This window comes from Mustelus asterias, chromosome 21 (assembly GCF_964213995.1).
Source record: "Mustelus asterias chromosome 21, sMusAst1.hap1.1, whole genome shotgun sequence".
NCBI classification, from domain to species: Eukaryota; Metazoa; Chordata; class Chondrichthyes; order Carcharhiniformes; family Triakidae; genus Mustelus; species Mustelus asterias.
Window position 1 is genome coordinate 11766423 of NC_135821.1, and position 14104 is coordinate 11780526.

Consider the following 14104-nt stretch of genomic DNA (forward strand, 5'->3'; position numbering starts at 1 on the left):
GGCAAGCTGCGGCAGCCTGATCTCTGGCACTGAGTCTGGTTCTGTAGCACAGAAGGGAGGGTGAAAGAAGAGGAGAGCGGTAGTGATAGGGGACTCAATAGTCAGAGGTACAGACAGGAGGTTCTGTGGTCTTGACAGAGACTCCCGGATGGTTTGTTGCCTCCCGGGTGCCAGGGTCAGGGATGTCTCTGATCACGTGCACAGCATTCTGAAGTGGGAGGGTGATCAGCCAGATGTCATGGTACACATCGGTACCAATGACGTAGGAAGAGTGAGGAGGTCCTGAAGAGTGAGTATAGAGAGCTTGGTAGGAAGTTAAAAAGCAGGACCCCGAGGGTAGTAATCTCAGGATTGCTACCTGTGCCACGTGCCAATGAGGGTAAGAGTAGGATGCTCGGGTGGATGAACACGTGGCTGAGGAACTGCTGTAGGGGGCAGGGTTTCAGATTTCTAGATCATTGGGACCTCTTCTGAGGTAGGTGGGACCTGTACAAGAGAGATGGGTTACACCTGAACTACAAGGGGACCAATATACTTGTAGGGAGGTTTGCTAGTGTTATTGGGGGGGGTTTAAACTAGATTTGCAGGGGGGTGGGAACCAGAGTGCCAGAGCAGATAGTGGAGCGGGGGTGAAAATAAATGATGTTAATAGTTCATGCACAATCACAAATAGAAGGGTTGTGTGTGGTGGTAATAATCTTCTGAGGTGTGTCTATTTCAATGCCAGGAGTATTGTGGGGAAGGCAGACGAGCTGAGGGCGTGGATTGACACATGGAATTATGACATTATAGCCATTAGTGAAACTTGGCTACAGGAGGGGCAGGACTGGCAGCTCAATGTTCCAGGGTTCCGATGTTTCAGATGTGATAGAGGCAGAGGGATGAAGGGTGGGGGGGGGGGGGGTGGCATTGCTAGTCAGGGAAAATGTTACAGCAGTGCTCAGGCAGGACAGATTAGAGGGCTTGTCTACCGAGGCCATATGGGTGGAGCTGAGAAACAGGAAAGGTATGACCACATTAATGGGGGTGTATTATAGACCATCCAATAGTCAGCGAGAATTGGAGGAGCAAATCTGCAGGGTGATAGCAGACAACTGCAGGAAACATAAAGTTGTGATAGTAGGAGATTTTAATTTTCCACATATAGATTGGGACTCCCATACTGTTAAAGGTCTAGACGGGTTAGAGTTTGTAAAATGTGTTCAGGAAAATGTTCTAAATCAATATATAGAGGTACCATCTAGAGAGGATGCAATATTAGATCTCCTAATAGGAAACAAGTTAGGACATGTGACGGAAGTGTGTGTAGGGGAACACTTTGGTTCCAGTGATCATAACGCCATTAGTTTCAACTTGATCATGGATAAAGATAGATCTGGTCCTTGGGTTGAGGTTCTAAACTGGAAAAAGGCCAAATTTGAAGAAATGAGAAAGGATCTAAAAAGCGTGGATTGGGACAGGCTGTTCTCTGGCAAGGATGTGATTGGTAAGTGGGAGGCCTTCAAAGGAGAAATTTTGAGAGTGCAGAGTTTGTATGTTCCTGTCAGGATTAAAGGCAAAGTGAATAAGAATAAGGAACCTTGGTTCTCGAGGGATATTGGAACTCTGATAAAGAAGAAGAGAGAGAGATGTATGACATGTATAGGCAACAGGGAGCAAAAAAGATGCTTGAGGAGTATAAAAAGTGCAAGAAACTACTTAAGAAAGAAATCAGGAGGGCTAAAAGAAGACATGAGGTTGCTTTGGCAGACAAGGTGAAGGATAATCCTAAGAGCTTCTACAGGTATATTAAGAGCAAAAGGATAGTAAGGGATAAAATTGGTCCTCTTGAAGATCAGAGTGGTCGGCTATGTATGGAACCAAAAGAAATGGGGGAGATATTAAATGGGTTTTTTGCATCCGTATTTACTAAGGGAACTGGCATGGAGTCCATGGAAATAAGGCAAACAAGTAGGGAGGTCATGGAACCTATACAGATTAAAGGGGAGGAGGTGCTTGCTGTCTTGAGGCAAATCAGGGCAGGACCGGACAGGGTATTCCCTCGGACCTTAAAGGAGACTAGTGTTGAAATTGAAATAGCCCTGGCAGATATATTTAAAATGTCGGTATCCACGGGTGAAGTGCCGGATGATTGGAGGATAGCTCATGTTGTTCCATTGTTTAAAAAAGGCTCAAAAAGTAATGTGGGAAATTATAGGCCGGTAAGTTTGACGTCAGTAGTAGGTAGATTATTGGAAGGAGTACTAAGAGATAGGATCTGCAAATATTTGGATAGACAGGGACTTATTAGGGAGAGTCAACATGGCTTTGTGCGTGGTAGGTCATGTTTAACCAATCTATTAGAGTTTTTCGAGGAGGTTATCAGGAAAGTGGATGAAGGGAAGGCAGTGGATGTTGTCTACATGGACTTCAGTAAGGCCTTTGACAAGGTCCCGCATGGGAGGTTAGTTAGGAAGGTTCAGTTGCTAGGTATACATGGAGAGGTAGTAAATTGGATTAGACATTGGCTCAATGGAAGAAGCCAGAGAGTGGTAGTGGAGGATTGCTTCTCTGAGTGGAGGCCTGTGACTAGCGGTGTGCCATAGGGATCACTGCTGGGTCCATTGTTGCTTGTCATCTATATCAATGATCTGGATGATAATGTGGTAAATTGGATCAGCAAATTTGCTGATGATACAAAGATTGGAGGTGTAGTGGACAGTGAGGAAGGTTTTCAAAGCTTGCAGAGGGATTTGGACCAGCTAGAAAAATGAGCTGAAAAATGGCAGATGGAGTTTAATGCAGACAAGTGTGAGGTATTGCACTTTGGAAGGACAGACCAAGGTAGAACATACAAGGTAAATGGTAGGACACTGAAGAGTGCAGTAGAACAGCGGGATCTGGGAATACAGATACATAATTCCCTAAAAGTGGCATCACAGATAGATAGGGTCGTAAAGAGTGCTTTTGGTACATTGGCCTTTATAAATCAAAGTATTGAGTATAAGAGTTGGAATGTTATGGTGAGATTGTATAAGACATTGGTGAGGCCGAATTTAGAGTATTGTGCGCAATTTTGGTCACCTAATTACAGGAAGGATATTAATAAGGTTGAAAGAGTGCAGAGAAGGTTTACAAGGATGATGCCGAGACTTGAGAAACTGAGTTACAGAGAAAGGTTGAATAGGTTAGGACTTTATTCCCTGGAGCGTAGAGGAATGAGGGGAGATTTGATAGAGGTGTATAAAATTATGATGGGTATAGATAGAGTGAATGCAAGCAGGCTTTTTCCACTGAGGCTAGGGGAGAAAAAAATTAGAGGACATGGGTTAAGGGTGAAGGGGGAAAAGTTTAAAGGGAATATTAGGGGGGGCTTCTTCACACAGAGAGTGGTGGGAGTGTGGAATGAGCTGCCAGATGAAGTGGTGAATGTGGGCTTGCTTTTAACATTTAAGAAAAACTTGGACAGGTTCATGGGTGAGAGGGGTGTGGAGGGATATGGTCCAGGTGCAAGTCAGTGGGACTTGGCAGAAAAATGGTTCGGCACAGCCAAGAAGGGCCAAAAGGCCTGTTTCTATGCTGTAATGTTCTATGGTTCTATGCCAGGCTCTCAAAGCTGGTCTTTTTCCCCCAGCTCAGTCAGGGCAGATGCACCCAAAGAGGACAGAAGAAGCGCTTCAAGCATGTGCTGAAGGCTGACATGAAGAAATGCAAAGTTGGCATCAAAACCCGTGAGACTGAACCAGATGCTGACCGGGTCTGCTGGACTGATCCCAGCGTATTGAGACCAATCACAAAAATGAAGAGGAAAAGTGAGAATGGCAAAAAGAAAGCAAATAGCACACTATCAGCACCCCACATGACAACAAATACCCTACATGCCATAAAGCCTGCAGATTCTGAAGGGGAAGGTTGATTGGAGTCCTTACAGGATGTGGGATGTGAAGAACTGTAGTCAAATTAGTTGTGCAGATTCTGAATTGGTCTTATCAACCATCTTCAGACACATTGTAGACATTCATCCTCACTAGTGAGGAGATAGCCTGTAATAATATTAATAGGTATATAAAGGAAGACCTTTATATCCTCTGCAAAGGCAATAAAGTCAGAGCTTACCATGAAATGCAGCACAGTGTCCAGCAGTATTTTTGGCTCCTGTCTTCTTCATCTGAAAGACAGATTGAAGATTGAGCCTGGGCTGCTGCAGCAACTTGTAGATAATTTGCACGTTTGAATGAGTCCTGTGATCCATGTATAAGTTCCAGCCAAGTCTATTATTGCGACTCAACGGTTCCTAGCACTCTCCCAAAGGTGATTCTTTCTGTTTTGCCTGCTTTCCTGGTGGCGTTGCTGGTGGCATCAGCTGCAAACGCTAACCCTAATCTTGCACTATCCCCTCTCCCTGCTCGAACCACGGGCAAGAATATCGAGGGCGCAAACCTGGAGAAATGATGCCCCATTGAAATAGACTTGCAGCTTCAATGAAACAGTTGTGAGAAACAGCTTAATTCAATTTAGCTGATAATTTTTTAAATGTTCTTTTCATTATTCTATTTGAGGGTAAATTCCCACCCTTTATTGCAATTTATTAAGAATAAATTAATTCAATGAAATGGAAATTAATTTCAACTGGGCTGACATGGGTTCAACTCTATAATATTGAGGTAATAATCTGCACTTTCACCTTTCTTTTCATCCAATACTTATCTTTGCTCAGCTTTTGTTTCTATTCATTGGTGGCTGCCTGTGTGGCACTTATGCCTCTGAATCCAAAGGTTGTGGGTTCAAATCCTGCTTCTACAAACTTGAGTATAAAAATCTACGCTGACATTTCAGTGCAATACTGAGGGTGTTCTGCACTGATGGAGATTTGGGGTGAAATTCAGCCATGTTCTTGCCAATGGGGGTTCAATGGCGGGCAGGCGGGGAAAATTCAACAGGGAGCCCAAGAGTCGGTTTTGTGCCAGTGTGAATTTCCTGCGGGATCTTCTGCTGGTGCCCGCCATGGCAGATTGGGAAACCTGCTGGTGAAATTGCTTTGCATCCTGCTATTGGGCGGCAGGATGGCTAGCACTGCTGCCTCACAGCGCCAGGGACCCGGGTTCAATTCTGGCCTCGGGTGACCGTGTGGAGTTTACACATTCTCCCCGTGTCTGCGTGGGTTTCCTCTGGGTGCTCCAGTTTCCTCCCACACTCCAAAGATATGTGGGTTAGGCTGATAGGCAATGATAAATTGTCAGGGGGATTAGTGGGGAAATACATAGGGTTATGGGGATGGGGCCTGGGTGGGATTGTTATCGGTGCAGGCTCGATGGACTAAATGGCCTCCTACTGCACTGTAGTGATTCTATGATTCTATTGAGATGCAGATGAAGGCCCAACTGGTATCTCTTCCCTCCTACCCCCCTCCCCCCTTCCCATCTCCCCACCACCCCACCATGCCTGATTCTCTTGGTCCGTGGTGCCAGTAGGAAAACATGCCCAGTCCGGAACAACAGGTGTGCAGGAGTCGGGACTTAGCTACAGAATGCCCGGGTTGCCTCTGGAGTTCGGGTTGGAGGCACTATCAACCCTGGATCCTGGAACACCACAGGAGTGGGTAGGGGGGAACATCTATCAGGCGGATCTTCCAGCTTTGCTGTCATTGAAGAGTCCATCTTCCGGCCTCAGGAGCGTTCCTGGAGATCTATCTTCTTTCTTCAGGAGGCAGTCTACTTCCTTCAACAGTGGATCAGTGATGTTGGGATCCTTTTAAATATGGCATCCAGATATGACGGCAGGACGCGCGCAGTCAAGCCTGCCCCACCACGGAATACGGCGCTAAACTCCAAACTACAACGGATCCCCAAGGGCAGCATTTCAATTACGCAGCAATGAATCGTGGTATTCCATACTTTATTTGATTGTCTGCATCTACTCCGTCTGTGTGATGTTCAGTTTGATGCATAACTAATGAGCTAGGGGTTGGAAGGTATGGCATGGTGTCCTGTAGCCTCTGCAATGGGAAACACTCCCTGTCCCTGCCACGGGATTTCATCCCAAATGGGAGAAGTCGTCCCTGGTATTTAGGATGAGATGCTAAATTGAGATCTTGTCTGCCCTCGTCGGTCATTCTGAAAAATCCCATGGCACTACTTGAGGCAGAGAATTCAATTCCAGCAGAAAGTTTAATTCCAGCAGAGAGTTCAATTCCAGCAAAGTTCAATTCCAGCAGAGAGTTCAGTAACAGCAGAGAGGTCAATACCAGCAGAGAGTTCAATTCCAGTAGGGAGACCAATTCCAGCAGAGAGTTCAATTCCAGCAGAGAGTTCAATTCCAGCAGAGTTCGATACCAGCAGAGAGTTCGATTCCAGCAGAGTTCAATTCCAGCAGGGAGTTCAATTCCAGCAGAGAGTTAAATACCAGCAGAGAGTTCAATTCCAGCAGAAAGTTCAATGCCAGCAGAGAATTCAGTACCAGCAGAGTTCAATACCAGCAGAGAATTCAATTCCAGTCGAGAGTTCAATTCCAGCAGAGAGTTCAATTCCAGCAGAGTTCAATACGAGCAGAGAGTTCAATTCCAGCAGAGAGTTCAATGTCAGCAGAGAAATCAATGCCAGCAGAGTTCAATACCAGCAGAGAATTCAATTCCAGTCGAGAGTTCAATTCCAGCAGAGAGTTCAATTCCAGCAGAGAGATCAATGCCAACAGAGAGTTCAATGCCAGCAGAGTTCAATACCAGCAGAGAATTCAGTACCAGCAGAAAGTTCAATTCGAGCAGAGTTCAAACCAGTAGAGAGTTCAATTCCAGCAGAGAGTTCAATACCAGCAGAGAGTTCAATTCCAGTACAGAGTTCAATTCCAGTACAGAGTTCAATTCCAGCAGAGAGTTCAATGCCAGCAGAGAGTTCAGTACCAGCAGAGAGTTCAATGCCAGCAGAGAGTTCAATTCCAGTAGAGAGTTCAATTCCAGCAGAGAGTTCAATACCAGCAGGGAGTTCAGTAACAGCAGAGACTTCAATTCCATAAGAAAGATCAGGAGTAGCAGAGAGTTCAATTTCAGCAGAGTTCAATACCAGCAGAGAGTTCAATACCAGCAGAGAGTTCAGTAACAGCAGAGAGTTCAATTCCAACAGAGTTCAATAACAGCAGAGAGTTCAATACCCGCAGAGAGTTCAATTCCAGCAGAGAGATCAGGATTGGCAAAGAGTTCAATTCCAGCAGAGAGTTCAATTCCAGCAGAGAATTCAGTACTGGCAGAGAGTTCAGTATCAGCAGGGAGTTCAATACCAGGCAGAGAGTTCAATACCAGCAGAGAGTTCAGTACCAGCAGAGAGTTCAATACCGTCAGATAGTTGAATTCCAGCAGAGAATTCAATTCCAGCAGAGAGTTCAGTAACAGCAGAGAGTTCAGTAACAGCAGAAAGTTCAATTCCAGCAGAGAGTTCAATGTCTGCAGACAATTCAATGCCAGCAGAGAATTCAGTACCAGCAGAGAGGTCAATACCAGCAGAAAATACAGTACCAGCAAAAAGTTCAATTTGAGCAGAGAGTTCAGTACCAGCAGAGAATTAAATTCCAGCAGACAGTTCAATACCAGCAAGAGTTCAATGCCAGCAGAGAGTTCAATACCAGCAGAGAGTTCAATACCAGCAGAGAGTTCAATACAAGCAGAGAGTTCAATACCAGCAGAGTGTTCAGTACCAGCAGAGTGTTCAGTACCAACAGAGAGTTCAATTCCAGCAGAGAGTTCAATGCCACCAGAGAGTGCAATTCCAGCAGAGAGTTCAGTAACAGCAGGGAGTTCAATTCCACAGAGAATGCAATTCCTGCAGAGAGTTCAGTAACAGCAGTGAGTTCAATACCAGCAGAGAGTTCAATTCTAGCAGAGTGCAATTCCAGCAGAGAGTTCAGTACCAGCAGAGGGTTCAATGCCAGCAGAGGGTTCAATGCCAGCAGAGAATTCAATGCCAGCAGTGAGTTCAGTACCAGCAGTGAGTTCAATTCCAGCAGAGAGTTCAATACCAGCAGAGAGTTCAATTCCAGCAGAGAGTTCAGTAACACCAGTGAGTTCAATACCAGCACCATGATGAATTACCTAGCAGAGAAGCAGTGGAAACTGTGGGAAAATGACATAACTGCTGCCCTCTGGGGACCGGCTTCTCCAAACTGGCCTATACCCAACCCAATGCCAGCAAAAATTGAGAATTTAGCGCTCAGGCAAAACTCCATTCACGTGCAGTGCACTGGAGAATCCCAGCCTTGGGCGAGGTCAGAGGTTTTCGGCACAAGTTTTCCATGGATTTTCAGAGAACTCTCACAACACACTCCACCACCAGATCCCCACCTCCCCCCCCCCCACCTCCCCCACACCCCCCCATCACCTCTCTACCCTCCCTGTCTCTGTCTATTCGAGACAGGTATAAATTCTGTCTAATCTGGCCGAGGGAACAACTTTGAAAAGGGAAAGGGTGATGATTTTATTTCCTAAACCTAGCTGTCAAAAGGCAGGAGAGTGAAGATTGACATAGTTGCTACCGGGAGGGCAACTTTCTCAACACTTCCATCAGGAGAAAAACAATGCAATCTAAGTGGCATTTAGAAAGGTGCACTAGGATGGGTAAAGCATTCTATGACAGCTTGTTGTCCGGTAGGTATTATTGGCATACTTAACTCATTCCTACAGTGCTTTGTAGGTTATATATAAATGGTCACAAACGCAAAACCAAACAGAGTATGCAAAGATTTTTGGGTCCTTTTTGCAAGAGAATACAAAAAAGATATTATTTAAATAAAGTTCACATTGCTAAGAGAACTCATAATTTCTGAATTGTCAATATTATTCCCGGCTTGGGTCACTGTCTGTGTGGAGTCTGCACGTTCTCCCTGTGTCTGCGTGGGTTTCCTCCGGGTGCTCCGGTTTCCTCCCACAGTCCGAAAGACGTGCTGGTTAGATGCATTGGCCATGCTAAATTCCCCCTCAGTGTACCTGAACAGGTGCCAAAGTGTGTCGACTGGGGGATTTTCACAGTAACTTCATTGCAGTGTTAAATAAGCCTACTTGTGACACTAATAAATAAGCTTTAACTTTAAGTTTGCATCATGCGGGTTGAGTTTCCTCACTTTTGTTCTATTTGTTCATGGGATGTGGGTGTCGCTGGCTGGGCCAGCGTTGATTGCCCATCTCTGAGGATGCTTACGAATCAACCACACTGCTGTGGGTCTGGAGTCACATGTAGGCTAGACCAGGTAAGGGCGACAGATTTCCTTATAGTATAAATCTTGTCTGATTTCCCTTGTCTTCAGCTCTGAAGAGTCATCCAGACTTGAAACATTGGCTCTCTTCCCTCTCCACAGATGCGAGTGAACCAGATGGGTTTTTACGACAATGGTTTCATGGTCATCATCAGACTTTTAATTCCAGATTTTTCCAGAATTCAGATTTCACCATCTGCCATGGTGGGATTCAAACCCGGGTCCCCCAGAGTGTTACCTTGGGTCTCTGGATTACTAATCCAGTGACAACACCACTATACCACCAGCTCCACTTAATTCAAAATGGCTGTCAGCAGTTATCAGAAAATGGCAGATGTGCTATTGACCCAGACTTGGGTTGACTAATGAATTTTTACTAGTCCATGTCCCCTGGTTTTACTTTCCCCGTAAGAAGTCTCACAACACCAGGTTAACACCTGGTGTTGTGAGACTTCTTACTGTGTTCACCCCAGTCCAACGCCGGCATCTCCACATCTTTACTTTCCCCCACAGGAGGATATATCCTTCGGGTATCCACCTTACCAAGTCATCAATGGGTTGTTTTCCCTTGGTGAAATATTTGCAATGTTTCAGCAAAGGAGCAATACTAGTAGAAAATGGCAAAGATTTATCTCCAGGTCTCCGAGTCTCGCTCTCAGGTTTTATTAATAGGGGCATACATAGAACGCTTATGTCAATAAAAGCAAAATACTTTGGATGCTGGAATCTGAAACAAAAATGGAAAATGCTGGAAAATCTCAGCAGGTCTGATAGCATCTGCGGAGAGAGAAGAGAGCCTGGATGACTCTTCTTCAGAGCTGAAGACAAGGAAAATGGGACAAGATTTAAACTATAAGAGTGAGGGGGAGTGTTGGAGGGGCTGTAGTTGATAGGAATGGCATAGACAAAAAGACAAAGGGAATGCAAATAGTGATAAAGGCTGAGAATGGTGCTAATTGCATCCGTTAAGAGATTGGAATGTATGAATGGCGGAATAAAGGTGCAGAGTGTAGGAATGTGGCAATTGGCCCTAGTGGGATGGGGGATTCGGGTGGAAAACAAGATGGAAAGTGAGATTTTAGAAGTGGAAAAATAAAAATAAGAATATAAAGTAATAAAAATAGATGAATAAGATGAAAAGAAGAAATGAATTGAAATAAACAGAGATGGAGTGGAGGTGGAGGAGAGAGTTCATGCTCTGAACCTGTTAAACTCACTGTTCAGTCCAGAATGTGTCCAAACGCAAGATGAGATGCTGTTCCTCCAGTTTATGTTGAGCTTCACTGGGACATTGCAAAAGGCCAAGGGTGGACATGTGGACAGGAGAGTGCCCAGTCCCTCCAGCTGCTTGCAATGAATGTAACAGAATGTTTATTATTCTTATTGTTAGTTGCTATTAAAAAAAAACTTTCAGTTATGTAGCTTTTAATGCAAACCCAGGAAAGGTAGGAATGTTCTAATGGCATGAACTGTGATTATGGACATGGAGAGCAGTCTTACGGTGGAAACGCAAATACTGCAGATGCTGGAAATCTGAAATAAAAGCAGAAAATGGTGGATGCAATCAGCAGGTTGGGAAGCATTTGATAATTGGCAGAGAAACCCTTAGTAAGTGGAATTTTATAGCCTCGCTTGTCCCAAAACTGTAAAATCCCACCTGAGGTCAACGGACCTTTCCATGATCCTCCCCTCACCCGCTTCGATTCCCATGGCGGGCGGGACAGTAAAATTCCGGCCAATGTTTCAGGTCGATGACCCTCCGTTACAGAAACTAGAAGCTGGAGTGGGCCATTCGCCCTTCATGCCTGCTTCGTCATTCAATATGATCATGGATGATCCTCTATCTCAATGCCATATTCCCGCTTCCTCTCTATGCCCCTTGATGCCATTAAAATCTCAAAAATGGTCTATCTCTTTCTTGAATATATTCAGTGATTTGGCCTCCGCAGTTTATTTATTGGTATCAGAAGTAGGCTAACTTGGGGGGAGGCGATGGCCTAGTGGTATTATCGCTAGTCTATTAATCAAGAAACTCAGCTAATGTTCTGGGGACCCAGGTTCGAATCCCACCACGGCAGAAGGTGGAATTTGAATTCAATAAAAAGAAGTCTGAAATTAAGAATCTACCGACGACCATGAAACCATTGTCGATTGTCGGGAAAAACACATCTGGTTCACTGATGTCCCTTTAGGGAAGGAAATCTGCCACTCCTTACCTGGTCTGGTCTACATGTGACTCCAGAGCCACAGTAATGTGGTTGACTCTCAGCTGCCCTCGGGCAACTAGGGATGGGCAATAAATGCTGGCCAGCCAGTGACACCCATGTCCCATGAGTGACTCCAGGGCCGGGATCTTACCACCGTTCACGCCGGCGGGATGGGAAATCCCGCCACATTGATCAGAGATTTGGCTGGCCACCAAATTTGCCGAATTTATTGCAGTGGGAGCGTCGCATGAACAGGGGATAAGATCGCACCCCGGAAGTCTCATTGTGGACATGAGCGAGGAACCAGAAGCAAACTTTGGAAGACCTACAAGCTAACATTGAGGAAGGCTCAAGGACGAAATACTGCTGAGAAGTGTTTGTGGGTTTCCGACATAGATTCACAAAGAATGCAGTCATTCAGCCCATCTAGCCCAAGTTTGCTCCTTGTGAGATCCGCAATTTGCTGCAATTCCTATTCATTGGATGCATTTTCCATATACTCATCAGCCTCCCACACAACCTTGTACATGGTGAGTTCTGAGGTCTTCAGGTTAATTGGGGTTAGAGGGTGGGAGGTGGGGGGGACGGTGATTCAAAAGGTAATTCAGACTCCAATTTAATGTCCTGCCTTTGCCCTTACATGATTACTTCAAATTTTATATTCATACTTATAGTTAAAAAAAACAGAACATACAGCAACTTGGGAAACAAAGACGTCACATGGAACACAGGATTTCTGTGGCTGTGGAACTGGGAGTTGCAAAATGGAAAGCTGCAGCGCCATCACCTCCAGGAGGATGTAACTACAGCGTGAGAAGTTTACATAGGCAATTTCCATGATTGTATTGAGCATAGGAATTTGTAATGGTGTAAGTTGAAAAAAAGCTGTGACAAAAACATTGTCAGTAAAGATAACACTATACTGAGAGAAAATGTAAGCAATCAAAGAATTTGTTCATGTGTTAAAGATTTCTAATAGATTGTAATATGAACAGAAGATGCGGGAAAAACATGCAGCATCAGTGGAGAGAGAAACAGAGTTAATGTTTGAGATTGATTATCTTACATCAGGACTGAAAAACATCAGAGTTAACAGTTTTTAAGCAAGTACAGAGTCATTGATCAGCCCTTCATCCATCAACTTAAACATCCACTCTCTCCACCACCTCCACAGTGGCAGCAGTGTGTATCATCTACAAGCAACTCGCCAAAGCTCCTTTGAAAGTGCCTTCCAAACCCCATGTGCTCTACCACCTCAAAGGACAAGGGCACCACCATCTGCGAGTTCCCCTCCAAGCCGCACACCATCCTGACTTGGAAATATATTGCTCTTCCTTTACTGCTGCTGGGTCAAAATCCTGGAACTCCTTCACTAACAGCACTGTGGGTGTACCTACACCTCAAAGACTGTGGTGGTTCAAGAAGGTGGGTCAACCCCACCTTCACAAAAGCAATCAGGGACGGGCAATAAAAATGCTAGTCAGCGACGTCCACATCCTATGAAAAACCAGAAACGAAAAAGAGAGCAGGAAAAAATGAAAGCAATGTGATAAGTAGAGGGTTGGAATGATTCAATGACAAAAATGATAGGTGGGATTTTCTGTCTCCCCTCCCCTCCTGCGGCTTGGAGACTACATGCTGGTGGCAGGATCTTCAGTTCCTGCCGATACCTAGGATATTTTTGCATTGTGCGCCCCCTGTGCAGCCTGCCATGAGGGGTTCGCCATTGCCAGGACTGAAAAACCCCACTCGCGAGAAGGGCCAGAAAATTCAGCCCGATGATGATGCAAGGCGAAGGTGGCAGTGATGGGAAAAGTAAAGGAACAAAATGTGTTGATATTCCCAATTGCATGTTTCACCTGAAAATGTTTAATTGGTTTGTCTTTTGGACAACTGACAACATTCTTTTCTGCGCAATAACATAATAACCCACAAGATACATAAAAGTGGAACCATATTCTCCTACAAGTGCATGACCTGCAGGGGAGGCAATGGCATAGTGGTAAACTCACTGGACTAGTAATCTAGAGACCCAAGGTAATAATGCTCTTTAAATCCCATCTTGGCAGACGGAATTTGTTTCAATAAAAACCTGGAATTAAAAGGCTAATGATGACCATGAAAGTATTGTCATAAAAACCCATCTGGTCCTTTAATGAAAGAAATCTGCCACCTTACCTGGTTTGACCTACATGTGACTCTAGACCCACAGCAATGTGGTTGACTCTTAAATGTCCTCCAAAATGGCCCAGCAAGCCACTAGCTCCAGGGCCACTTGGGAGGGTCAATAAATGCTAGCCCAGTCAAGGATGGTCAACCCATGAATGAATCAAAAAAGGTAGGAAATGTTTTTTTACTCTGCTTCGTTCACTCCTCTTGTATTGTGTCCATGCCTGTGAATGCATCCTTCTGCCAAGTACTCCTCTTGCTGGGCGGTGGGCGAGTGGCAGGACTCAGAAGGTCTGCTAACGTGTCAAGGTCTGTGATTACCCCTGACATATCTGAACGGTATCGCTGACCTCCTGTGCTTGAGTCACTGGAGTTCATCGCTTTTGTGTGTGTGTGTGGTGCCTGCAGTTATTGTTCAATGCTGGATTACAGTTGCCACTGGTAGCTCTGTATATTCTTCATCCATGCAACTGCTAGAAGCCATTTCCTGATACACTAGCTCTTGATCTTATTTT